Genomic DNA, 13,997 nt, shown 5'->3' with positions numbered 1-13,997 from the left:
TGTGCCTTCAATTAACATTCGATTAAATAGATGTTAGTGGTTCAGCTATGACACTGATAATCTGTTTAATAATCTTATTCAAAAAACCAAAGTAATCTTCACTACCCGATAGATTTAATTCAGAAGCACACTTTAGGACATCTTCAACAACAATTACTTTCCAATATAACGTATTTCTTGGAGTACAACTATTTACATAATTATTTACTAAGTTAAGAGCTACACTAAAATCAGCAGGTACATGAGTTTTATTCATATCTAGTGCTACATTTATAAAATAATCATTAAAAACGTTAGAATCAATATAAGTCTCATGAGATTGTGATTCTGTGCTTTTTTCAGCTTTAATAATATTCCATGCGGCTTTACATTTATTTTTGGACCTCTTAATGTAATCTTCATTTGTCAATAGCTTTTCTTCCTTAATCAAGGTTTTATACCGTTTTCTAGCTTCCTTATCCTTGTACACTGATTTAGCCAACAGTTCTCTTTCTGTACCTTTACTATTTTTTACATTGTCATAACAAACTAAAACAAAGCTTCTAAAATTCTTAAGTTTTGGCGTAAACCATTAAATATTTGGCCTTTTTGGATTTTTAACTATAACTTCTTTTAAATAACATGTTTCTTCATATAAACTAGTCAATAAATTAATAAAATAAGGAAATGCCTCGTCAACAGTAAAAAAAAACTGAAGCCTAGTCCAATCTACTTCAAGAAGTAGTTTTTTTAAACTATCAATGGTGATAGGCGTCATCACTCTTATTGTTTTGTACATGTTATTCGTTTTTACAGCACATTGTATGTTTGTCAGATTAGATTTACGAGAGGGTACCCAAAAAAAACCGGAATTATTTTATAAAAATTATATATTATCAAATTTTTTACAATACAACCTTATCTCCTTCAAAATAATCTCCATTACAACTAATACACTTGTCCCAACGGTATTTCCATTGATCAAAACATTTTTTGTAGTCATCTTTAGGAATGGCTGCAAGCTCGAGCTTCGTTTTTTTCTTAACCTCTTCAACGCTGTCAAATCGTTGACCTTTCAAGCCTCTTTTCATGTGTGAAAATAAAAAAAAGTCGCATGGAGCGAGGTCAGGCGAGTAAGGTGCATGGGGCAGCGGAACCATGCCGTTTTTGGCTAAAAACTGCCTAACTGAGATGGCTGTGTGTGCCGGTGCGTTGTCGTGGTGGAAGAACCAGTCTGCCACAAATCGGGTTTTTTCTGGCGAACACTGTTGCGCAATCTTCTTAAAATCTCCAAATAAAATGTTTGGTTGACAGTCTGACCTGGAGGAACAAACTCAGAATGAACAATGCCTTTAGCATCAAAAAAGCAAATCAACATGGTTTTGATGTTTGATTTGACTTGCTGACATTTTTTTGGACGAGGTGAAGATGGCGACTTCCATTGGCTTGACTGTTGCTTCGTTTCTGGGTCATAACCATAGCACCATGACTCATCACCAGTAATTACCTTTTCCAGAAAATCGGGATCATTTTCGAGATGTTCTTTCAGAAGGCGGCAAGTTTCAACTCGATGTGCCTTTTGATGGTCAGTCAGAAGTCGAGGAACAAATTTGGCAGCAATCCTTTTCAGTCCTAAATCTCCTGTTAAAATTCGCTGAACCGAGCTCCAAGTTAACCCACTACTCTCTGATAGTTCCTCAATTGTCTGTCGATGGTCGGTGAGCACAAGTTCACGAATTTTCTCAACATTTTTGTCCGTTCGAGAGGTTGATGGACGTCTAGAACGAGGTTTGTCTTCAATCGACATGTCGCCATTTTTAAATCGAGCGAACCACTTGTAGACCTGAGTTTTCCCCATAGCATCATCTTTGTAAGCTGTATTCAACATTAAAATAGTTTCTGCAGCATTTTTACCAAGTAAAAAACAAAATTTCACAGCTGCACGTTGTTCACTTAAACTTGCCATGACAAAAAACGAAACAAGAACAAAACAGGGTTAGCGAAAACAGTCACTACGAACGAACATAATGCACTAGGACAACGGAACTGGGGTCACTGAGCTCGCAATGGGTTGCGCGACACACGCCTAGCGGCAGGAATGTGTACTACACGCTGCCGGCTGCCAGCAATACAATTCCGGTTACTTTTGGGTACCCCCTCGTATATAAGCTAGCTAAGATGCCAGCATGGTCAGACAGGTGGGTTCTACTACTCTACATTTAAGTTTTCCTGTATTTATATTAGTGATAATGTTGTCTAAACATGCCTCTCTTATTTTTTCCAGGTTCAAGCAATATATATTGTAAGTGCGAAATAAATTAAGAAAGAACTCCTTTTCAAAAGATTTTTTAATTATATTTATGTTAAAATCTCCTGACAAAACTATGGTTTCTTTGTATGTTTTTGATAAAAATTGTAAAAGTGTATCTAGTAAACAGAAGAAAATCTTAACATCAGAATCAGGTGTGCGATAAATAGTTACAATTAAGAAATTTTCTTTTTTTAGTAAAATTGCTGAAGCTTCAAATACAAGAGGAAGACAATAATTTTCCAAGCTAATTATCTGAAATTCCATCCCTACCCTGACATATAGACTGCTTCCTCCTCTTATAAGGGGAGATTTTCTGCAATAACTACTGGCTAAATTAAAACCTAGTGGAGGATATAAAAGTAATTCCTCCTCAACAAGCCAATGTTCATTAATTGTTATTATGTCGATAGTTATGTTAAGTTCATTTATCCAAATATTTAACATGTCTAGTTTATTTTTGATCGACTGGATATTCAAATGAAAGATATTAAATCCAATGAAGTCAGTTACTGTGTTGTCATCAGTGGCGAGGGCGGGAGGTGACTTGGGACTGGAGATGGTGAGTTTCCTGAGTTGTTGACTTTGTTTGTTTGGGCTAACTGCAACACTGGCGATTCAGTACTTAGAGATGATGTGGGTCGCTTTTCTGGATTGTCTCTTACTGCTTGTATTATTTCATGAGCCAGCCACCTTTTACCACTAACACTAAGGTGTAAACCATGTCTAGTATGCAAGTGTTTATTTGCTTTACTGGCTTCAACTAGTGTCACATTAGGATACTTCTCAGAGAGCTTCTTCAGAATTTCATTGTCTCTTCATTAACACACGACCACTCAGCCAGATCATATCGATTAGGCAAGTCCACCAAAACTACATTACTTGTGTAACATTTTGCCATTTCAAGAGCTTTTGTAATGTTATTAATGGCAACTTGGGATTCGTTTTTAGCAACATCATTTGCTGAATAAAGAATTTTGTCTAATGTCTCTTGTCTATCATTCATAAACAGAATAAAAATATCGGCCCAAGGATAGAACCCTGTGGTACCCACGCTTATGTGGGCAGTTCACTAGATTCAATAATGGGCAGTTCATTGAGTCCAAGGTCTTTGCACCAATAAGTGGTGTTTATTTTAGTGCTTAAACAATGTTAATTTTAAAGCAGTTATACTAAATTATCAGTGATGAATTTTACTATATTTACTGAGTGAAGTGTACTTTACCTGGAGCACAGTTAAATATAACTTATTTTACTGCAGACTACATAATATTTTGATTATTTAAACACTCATTATTTTCTCTAATATAGCACATGTTTTTCAACCACTCATAAAATAGCCTTTTTTAAGTGTAAATAGCACATAACAAATCACTTTCATGATATAACAGTTATTTTATATATGTGGGATTTAAGACTTTGACAGTTTGGAATTTATAGAACAAAAGAAAAAAATTAATTAAAATTGTAAATAACTGGTGCATTTGTCTGACTGGAGCAGTTATTTCCTGTTACAGTACTGCCAACCCCCCACCATTTACCTGCACTACTCAGCTGTACTCTGCCAGCTGCTTGTCCACTTATCAGTTGCCTAATTGATAGCAGCAGTTTGTTCACATTATCAGCTGTCAAGTCCATCTGCTGTACAACTTGTCTGCTTACAGTGTAAACAGTTGATGGTTAAAACTCCCACAACTGACATAATATCTTTTTGCATGAATTAATAATTTGTGAACAAATTATACAATGACTTATTAATTGAATTTTATATTTTTTGACAATCCAATATAAATTCTAATTTTACACATACACAAAGTATTTATCTCTCATTTATTCTAGTGTAATCTTAATGTGATTTATCTTAAGAATGATTTCTCTTGAAATGGCACTGGCTTCTGAGGAAGTTGAACACTTAGCAATTGAGCTTTATGGAGGAATTTAACAAGATTACAGAGGAATGCGATCACTCATGTTCAACAATGTATTTAAATTATTGACAAATATGCTTCAAAGCTTTGACAAAAGCGTTAATTGAAAATAAATCACTTCAAGAAACACTGTCATTATTGGATTTAGAAAAGGAAGACATTCTTTCAAGTTTAAATGAAACCAAGAAAAATTGCAGCAAAAAAGATGAAAAAAATTTGGAAATTACAGGAAGAAGTTGACATATTAAGGCTGGACTCTAAAGAGAAAATTTGGAAGAACGAAATAGAACGGATATCTAAACAAAGAGCAAATGCAGAAGAACAACTTATACAAGAAAAGAAGAAACTTGAAAATATATTAGAAGAAAATAAATTAAAAGAAATGAAATGCCAAAATCTTGAACACCTTTATTCAGAATTAATGCTAGACCATAGGAACCTAATTGAAGTAACCAAACTACTTAAAGAGGACTTAAAATCCCTCTCTAATACCCATAAAGAAAAATCATCTGGACGAATCAGGGAAAACATTCTGTGAAGTAATCAGAAAAGGTAAACATATTAATACAAAGTCTTTGAATGAGTGGCCAACCCTCCCAAATACTTCTATCACACTTTCAAACAAATATGACATTTTATCAGGGCTGATAACAGATGAACCTTTGCAAAACCAGGACTGAAATCAACACACTAAACAGTGACTACAAGAATGAAAGTAAATTAATGCAGAAAAGGCCTATTATTAAATCTAAAAACATACACAAAACAAGAAACAATTAAAAACAGTTTTATACCCAAAAAAATCCAAATTTTTGCTGACAGTCATGGTAAAAATCTGTATGACGCAGTGCAACCACTAGTACCAGATTCTGAGGTTTTTGTCAATGCCTGTCCTGGAGCCCCAATAACCCACATACTGCAGAACACTAACGCAATGTGTACAGACCTCACAGACCAGGACGTGGTTGTAATAATCGGAGGGGCTAATGATATGAGCCGTGTTACCTACAGAAACCGTCGAGCTGCACAAGTAATTCCAGGTCAAATACATCGGTTTTGTCAGCAAAATAACCATACCAACTTTATTTTTGTACCATTGTTTCAAAGACACGACCTGGAGAAAAAACATTTCATTAACAAAGAAATTGCAATTTTAAACGGTAAACTGGAGGAAATGGAGAGCTTCAATGTTATTGATGGGAACTGAAATGAGAGGACAGCATTTTACTCGCCATGGAATGCATCTGAACAAGATGGGAAAAAAATTGCTTGGCAGGAAGATAGTTCAGGCTATTGGTAGAACTTCAGCGACATCAAAGTCTGATCCTGACCTCTGCGGAGAAATACCTACTCAAGAGCAAACCACCAGCCCATCTGTGATAGAGGTCAGCCCAAGGATAAGCTTGGAGTCAACTCTGGAGGAGCAGTCCATCTCAGCAGTATTTCAACAGACATCACCAGTGAAGCTGACTACTGACCCTACCGTGACTGAGTCCCTACAGACACCACCACCTGGACACTCCACCAGCCCTCACCTGTCGGGAGACAATGGGACTTGTCTACAGTCTCCAACTCAAGTGAAGCATAGCTTCTTTTTCTATTTCTTCACCTTTTCAGGGTTTTGAAACGCCCAAAACAGACAAAAGAGTGGTGTCTCAACAATTAGTGGATGAATGTAAAGAAATATTACAGTAGAATCCCAAGGTAGAAACAGTTATTTTTTAAGAAAAAAAGTACAAAATGTAAAAAAAACCTTAGTTGAAAATAATGGAAAAACCCCTTGTCTGTTTCAAAATTTAACAACCTTTAACAATGAATCTAGTTCACTCATTGAATCAAACTTGCACATCGGTCTTAACATTTTTACAAATTATATCCAATGTCTCCGTAAATAAATTATTAGAATTAGAACACTTGTCTAAACTTAAGCATTATAGATATTATAAGCATTTGTGAGCACTGGTTACTAGAAGAGCAGATATCTTTATTTACACCTCAGGGCTACAAAGCTGCAAGTATGGTGTGTCGCAAAGCCTCAAAAAAATGGGGGTGCTGGTATTTTTATAAGAGATTCGCTTGAATATAGTGAACTAGACCTAAGCAAATTTAATCTAGAGCAAAATTTAGAAATTTCAGGAATAAAATTGGCCCAATTTAGAAGTTGCAATAGTTTCTCTGTATAGATCACCTTGTGGTAATATGGACTTATTTTTTGATAACTTTGAACAAGCTATTAAAAAGGTTTTGCAGCATACCTCTAAGTTAGTCATTGGAGGTGACTTCAATTATACCATTCCATAAAACCACTGACACAGTGACAACCACCTTTGTAAACATCTTACGCTCTCTTAACTTGGTAGCTAGAAATAAGGCTCCTACAAGAAATGATTCGTGTCTCGATAACATCCTCGTAAATTTTTAAAGGGATTGTTATGAATTAAAAGTTTTGAATGACTGCATTTCCGATCATAATCCTCTTCTATTAAATCTAAAACTTGATAGATCATGTAGACCAAATGAGACAGTCACATCCTCAAAAAAAAAATGTATGCGTAAGCAAAATGAGACACAAATTAAATTGTTTGCAGAAAGTTTGGAGAGTGAAAGGTGGGAAATAATTGATACCTATAAAAGAAAAGAGATTGACATTGAAAACTTTAATTTAACAGTTTTCTAAAAACATATAACAATATTTGGTATTTATCATCTCCATTAGTTAAAATTGGTGTTAAAAGCAAGCAGACAAAGAAACTTTTGTGGTACAATGAAGATTTAAAAAGAGGTAGAGAAATAATGCTAGGTTATTTTGATGTTTTTAAGATTCTTAGAAAAACTGGGTCTCAGCATATGGATGCCGCATATAACCTTTATAAATTCTTCAAAAAAGAGTATAGAAAAAAAAGCTCAACCTAGCAAAAAGGGCTTGTTTTGAAAATCATATAGAGGGAGCTAGTAATAAATGGTAAGGCTGCCTGGGAGGTAATTTCCTCAGAAACACAAAAACAACACAGGTGTGACACCAACAACACTTGATCCACACCTAACTATACCAGTATTTTCATACAGTCGGTGGCAGACATTCAAACTAACATTGATAACACTGACATTTTGGCAACCAACCTACTGGCTAACACTTTAACTAACTGTGTACCTCAATTTACTTGGTCATTAATCACCCCAACTGATGTAACTGGGGGTAGCTGCTAAATTGTCAAACTCTAAAACTTCCGACTTTTATGGTATATCTAATTATATTGTCAAGAACACAATAAAACACATCAGTTCACCATTAGCTTTCATCTTCAATCAATGCTTATTTACATGGATATTTTCTTGATCTTCTAAAAATTTCCAAGGTATTGCCAGTCTACAAAAAAGGGGACAGATCTCTGCCCCAAAGCTATCGCCCAATTTCTATAGTCCCCATCTTATCAAAAGTTTTTGAATCTAATAATGTATCATCAACTTAATCAACATTTTGAGTCCAATAATATAATCAGTAATAACCAACATGGCTTTCGTACCAATAAATCTACAACTTCTGCCGTTACAGAAATAGTCGTTGAAGCACTTCATGCTTTTGAACAAAAGGAGTCAGTTGCTTTAACACTCATTGATTTGAGTAAGGCGTTCGATTGCGTGAATCATGGCATCCTCCTCGACAAACTTAAGATCTATGGTATATCAGAAAATTCCATTAATATATTGCAGTATATCTATCGAATAGAGTTACAATATGTTTCTGTTCAAGCTCAGCAGTCTACCACTCTTTCTGTGGCCACAGGTGTACCACAGGGTTCAGTTTTAGGACCATTCTTATTCATCATTTTTTATAAATGATCTGCCCTCTAATGTGTTGTCTAACATTGTTATTTATGCTGATGACACCACTCTTTTTTCATCTAATAAGCAGTTGAATACTCTGAAAGAAAACATGGATGCATCTCACAGCTTGGCTTTAAATTGGTTCACTTCAAATAGACTGATATGTAATCAGGAGAAAACGCAAAATCTGCTTCTCAGCCTTATCTGAAAATTATGAAGATCAATCTGTAAAATTGTTGGGTTTTCATCTTGACAGCAAGCTTAATTGGAAATCACACATTGACCATGTATGTAGAAAAATATCTAGAGTCTTGTATCTAATGTGGAAACTGAGGGATTTTGTTAGCTGTGAATATTTTGAGAGTGGCATATTTTGCCTTTTTTCAATCACACCATTTCCTATGGCATTGTTTTGTGGGGTCACTCCAATGCTGTGAATGATATTCTTCTCATTCAAAAAAAAGTAGTTAGAACCATCAGTAGAAGCAGCTCTCTAGAACATTGCAAACCACTTTTTATCAATCTCAAATTCATGACAGTTATTAACCTTTACATTTTTTTCATATACTAGTCTATACAAAATTACATATTACAGATTTCAATACCAGACAAGATTTTCATCAACACAATACCAGGGGTAAAAACAATTTAGATCTCCCTCAGCACAGGCTAGTCAAAACCGGCAACTCTTTTAAATTCAATTGCATAACTTTTTATAATAAGCTGCCTGCATCTGCTACAATGACTCCTTTCAATATTTTTAAACTAAAGATAAGTAACTGGCTCATATGCAATCCATTCTACTCTTTAAAAGAATTTTTTAGATTCTGACATAAATATCATTTTTTGATTAGTTTGATTTGTAGATTTCTGATTTTTTCTATACTGTATTAGCTATAACGTAATTAACAAACCATGTGCACACTCTTCATAGATTATATTAAACCTGTTACTTGGTCATAAAATTAGTATAATTATAGTACAATATTGTAATAACTAATTTTGTTGTTGTAAATATCAATGCTGTATATTTTGACGATGCCTATTTCATATTGTTGTGACCAATGGCTAATAAACTTCTTGATTCTTGATTCTTGATTCAAATTTCCGAAGGCAGCCTATACTCCCGATATAGGGAATAGCCATAACCTTACAGTTGAGAATGAAGGACAAAACCCAATGTAAGGCCTTACCTCTAATACCAACACGGTCAACCTTTTTGAGAAGCAGTCTGTGCAGAACTACGCCAAAGGCTTTTCTTTGGTCTAAAAACAAAGCATATGTGTGTTTATGCTCATCTAATGAATATACAATCTGTGACAAGAAGTTAAAAATAGCATCTGAAGTTGAAGTTTGTCTTCTGAAACCAAACTGCTGTTTGCAGTATGCAAAAGATGGCTAAAAACAGTTCTAACCAGAACAAGTTAGTTGAAAGCAAATATTTTGCAGTTTTATCTTGCTAATTTTATAGATTTCTGAATGGATTATTAGGGATACCTACTCAGTGGAGATATTTTCTCAGATAGCCTAGATCCATCTCTGTGAATAAATCAACCATTAGCCTAAATCATCCTACTGTTCCCTATCGGAAGGTGAACACAGTTAATAAATTTATTAAAGCCAACAAATTTCATCTGCAAGTTTGTTCAGGGTGCATCCAATTCAAGTAGCTCTGAAAGCTAAACACCTGGGATTCTACAGAACGGTTGAGGGCCTGTCATGCCATGATCCCATGGCCAAGTTTGCCAAACATATGGGATGATTGTTGTAAGTGCTGATGATGTTGGACTTTGAAACTGAGTTAGGAATAGTGTAAGTTCAAATCCTGCTTGTAACCGTAACACTTTTCAATATCATTGACCTTGTGCTCTAACAACTATCCCTCTTATTCAGTTTGACAAGATTGTAGCATAGGATAGTGGACCATGAGGACGGTAGAATAAGGCTCAAGAGGGTATCTGCATTTCCTTTTTATAAAAGAAAAGCACCAGTGGTCTTTTCCACATCATCATTGTTATTGTAACCAGAGATTCAATAAACAGTAACAATGATCGTGTAGAGAGAGGAAACAACTTGATATTAATCTCAGACAAGGGTAATTCTAAGCAATATATGGGTCAACCTCGATTTTTCTCATATTACAATATAATGTTTCAATAGTCAATTAGAAAAGGAAATGACTAGAATTTCTTGCCGGAAAGCAGTTATAGGGAGCAGGCAACCGCCAGACGGTCATATATTGCTTAGAGTTACCTATTAGTGATCAGGGGCACTGACGTGATCTGGGCTTCAAATTTGGAACTACTCGAGTCAATTTTTTTTCTAAAAGAGCAAGCAGCGCGAAGCGCTGCGCAGCGGGCAAGCATCGTGCGTGATCCTTTTTTTTATTAAAAATTTCTGATAAATTGTTATTACATATTACAATATAATGTAGGTAATGTATGTAAAACATTTTTAAACACATAATTACATGCTGGAAAGCAAAGTAAACCAATATAATCCGCCCAATACAAAATCTCCGTAAAAATCTGGTAAAGGAATCTGTGTCATTCCTTTGGCCTGAATCAATTCAGTATATACAAAGATCACGCACGATGCTTGCCCGCTGCGGAGCGCTTCGCGCTGCTTGCTCTTTTAGAAAAAAAATTAACTCGAGTAGTTCCAAATTTGAAGCCCAGATTACGTCAGTGCCCCTGATCACTAATAGGTAATTCTTGCGGTTGCCTGCTACCTATAACTGCTTTCCAGCAAGAAATTCTAGTCATTTCCTTTTCTAATTGACTATTGGAACATTATATTGTAATATGAGTTGCCTGCTCCCTATAACTGCTTTCCGGCAAGAAATTCTAGTCATTTCCTTTTCTAATTAACTATTGGAACATTATATTGTAATATGAGAAAAATCGAGGTTGACCCATATATTGCTTAGAATTACCCAGACAAGTTTTGAGCTCAATACTCAAGAGTTCAAAGTCTTCTAAAATTGCCAGGCATCAACGAAAACAATAATTGACTTACCCTTGGATTGGTGATGATGCCTGTAGGTAGGCCCATATTAATAATGCACAATGTATATAAATATAATATACGCACACACACACCTCACGCCCCCTTCACATGCACCCCCCCCCCCCACACACACACATACATCGTTGCTATGATTATTGCCATATTTTTCTAATTGTTCATATAGTTGTTGTTTTTTATTTATTGCTTGTTATCTTTAAATATATTATTGCTTGTTATATTGTATAATAAGATAATTTATTTCTTGTTGAATCGGATTTAACATTTGTTGTAAAAAGGTGTATACCGTATATAAATAAATAACAATGGAACGATGTGCCGAGATGAAGACTGTATTTTGGTGCTGAGCTCCCCACACTGTTTTGTTGAACGAAGTGTGCAGTAGGCTACATCATTCAGGTCAACTACAGATTCGTCTGATACAACTACCAACAGGTATTAAGTTACTATTTTCACCTTTCACTTTCACAAGTTGTATTTATGTTTTGGTGGCCGTATATGGACTGCAATCATAATTTGTGACAACATATAAAATCACTGATTAATTGCTAGACCTACTGAAAATAAATTGTTAATCTACAACGTGCATGAGCACTTTGTTTAATTTTAGGCCAGTTAATGGGTAGAGTAAGATATAAGCGGATCTGGTTTTTATATTATCAAACCACATCTAAATATTATACTCATTGACATAATCAACTAATAGTAATTAATTTGAACAAAACTAAATCATCTGTACCAACTGAACACACATTTTCACATTCTAAACACAATTGAGTTCTATACGTAACTTCCTTTAAATAAAAAAAAGATATTTAAATTTATAAAACTATACAAAATAACACTAAAATATTGGGGAGACTTTAATAAGCGGCCTAAACTCGTTAGGCTATTCGATTGTTATTATCGAACTATTTAATATATTATCCAAATTTGATATTATACACTAATCGTACAAAACAAGAATTATAATACATTAACAACAAAAGTAACACATTACAATTTTTAATAACAATAAAATTACAAAATAAATGGCCTAGACCTACAAATGAAAAAAAAAAACAGTGAGCTTACGATTTTGTGAAGGCAGTAACCAAACCTACATTTATATCTAGAATTTTATCACATAATTCCTCATATTCATCGTTATTTTCAAGTTCTCAACAAATTAGTTACTTCTTGCTGTTTCTTGTTTATATGACAAATGACTGTAACTAATAAGTATGAATCATATGTTTTGTTAAATAAATTTCAATATCGAACTATTCATTAGGATAAAAAGAATCGAACAATTCAATAAAAACAACCAAATAAAAAGTGTAGGCTGTTTATTAAAGTCTACCCAAAAGATTATTTAGCCCTACTGTGTCTTTCTCAGTTTCAAGATGTTTTGTTTTTGTGTTCTCTTACGTTTAATGACCATTTTTCCTGTTACCTGTCCTAATTTTATCATTTGATCAATTGTTATCGTTCCTTTATTATTTATGACATTAAGTAATTGTTCAAACTATTTCTATTAATTTGAAACATTTGACTTGAATTTCATATTTTAGATGTTGTTATTGATTGATAGTTCAATATATAAATTACGGTATCAATGATTGTAATAAGCGATATAAAAACAGGATCTGCTTATTGTACTATGTCCTAGTTAATTTCAATATTAAAAAGCATTTTAATCACCTATCTGCTTTAATAAATTAATTAACATTATAGTTAGCCTACTCCTTATCTCTAAGGTAAAGATCCTCATAGGACATCTAAAACCCTATGTGTTTGAACAAAACTACAATAATAAATAAACTGATGTGTAAAATAGGAATTGTGGCACAAACATAAAAAATTAAATATAATTACAAAACATTTAGGCAAAAATAATTGAAATCTCTTTTCTACTTACCAGCTACGAAAAAGTATTAATGAATAAACAATCTTGTAGCAAGATTAAAAATTATTCGTAATTTGTAATTGTTATAATTGTAATAGGCCTATGTGTAATTTGTTTGTGTACTACTCTAAACGGATACCCTAAAGTATCAAAAAAGCAGTTGTGTTTACTTGTTTGTTTACAAACATTTCTTTATAAAACAGACCAAACCTATCAACAAACGAAACGGTTTTATAAGTTATATTGTAACAGCTGTTTGTCAAATAACGTACTAACTATCATAATGTTGAAATATAATAATATACACACTTTTTTGAATAAACAAATTACTAGGAACTTTTAAAGTGTTTAAAATAAAATAAAAAATATCAGTTATAACTAAAATTATCGATTGAATAGGTTATCCATAAAATTCTATTCAGTAAATCATTATATTTAGTTCGTAACTTGACTTCTAGTGTCACAATTATATTGTATGTGTTCACTTGCTTTCCATCGTCCCTGTGGCGCAGAGGATAGCGCGTTGGACTTCTAATCCAAAGGTCGTGGGTTCGATCCCCACCAGGGATGAAATATACTTTTTGCAGAGTAGAAACAAAATTTATAATGTATATGTCATTTTTTTATTCTACTCTCTTTTTCCACAATTTTATGACATATTTAATATGTCAGTGAATCTCTAAAAGTGAAATTAATTCAAGCATTATTAGAGGTATCATTTATTTCAAATTGTAATTCCATTATGTTGCAAATACACTTAAAATGTTTGAATGTTGATGGTATATATATAGATCAAACTACTGGAAAATTTAAAAATTTACATTAAATAGATGTTCTAACAAAAAATGGAATATTATTAACAAATTAATCAATATGTCATTATCAATGTAATTATTCCATTAGGTGGAATAATTACTGAGGCTGAAGAAATACATTTTAACAGTTAGGAGTTTGATTAATTTCTAGGACCTCATTCAAAACTTTAATGCTAATGAAAATGTAATTAATTGAAAAGGTGACCTACAAATTCACATATATAAAA

The 13,997-nt window shown here is 33.6% G+C and overlaps 1 protein-coding gene and 1 non-coding gene across 2 annotated transcripts in view; one reads left to right on the top strand and one right to left on the bottom strand.

Annotated features, from left to right (window-relative positions):
* LOC124358054 overlaps positions 1-13,202 on the bottom strand; it is an 86,524-nt gene extending 73,322 nt beyond the window's left edge. Inside the window, exon 1 of the mRNA XM_046810338.1 lies at positions 12,968-13,202. The gene's annotated coding sequence lies outside the window, so the exon portion shown is untranslated. The remainder of the gene's footprint in view (positions 1-12,967) is intronic.
* Positions 13,203-13,452: 250 nt separating this feature from the next.
* Trnar-ucu lies at positions 13,453-13,525 on the top strand. The gene has a single exon. It is a non-coding gene; the product is annotated as a tRNA-Arg (tRNA).
* The last annotated feature ends 472 nt before the right edge of the window (positions 13,526-13,997 follow it).

The sequence above is a fragment of the Homalodisca vitripennis genome, chromosome 3 (assembly GCF_021130785.1).
Source record: "Homalodisca vitripennis isolate AUS2020 chromosome 3, UT_GWSS_2.1, whole genome shotgun sequence".
Lineage (NCBI taxonomy): Eukaryota > Metazoa > Arthropoda > Insecta > Hemiptera > Cicadellidae > Homalodisca > Homalodisca vitripennis.
The sequence above is the reverse complement of the archived record's forward strand: the minus strand, read 5'-3'. Positions and strand labels throughout refer to the sequence as shown.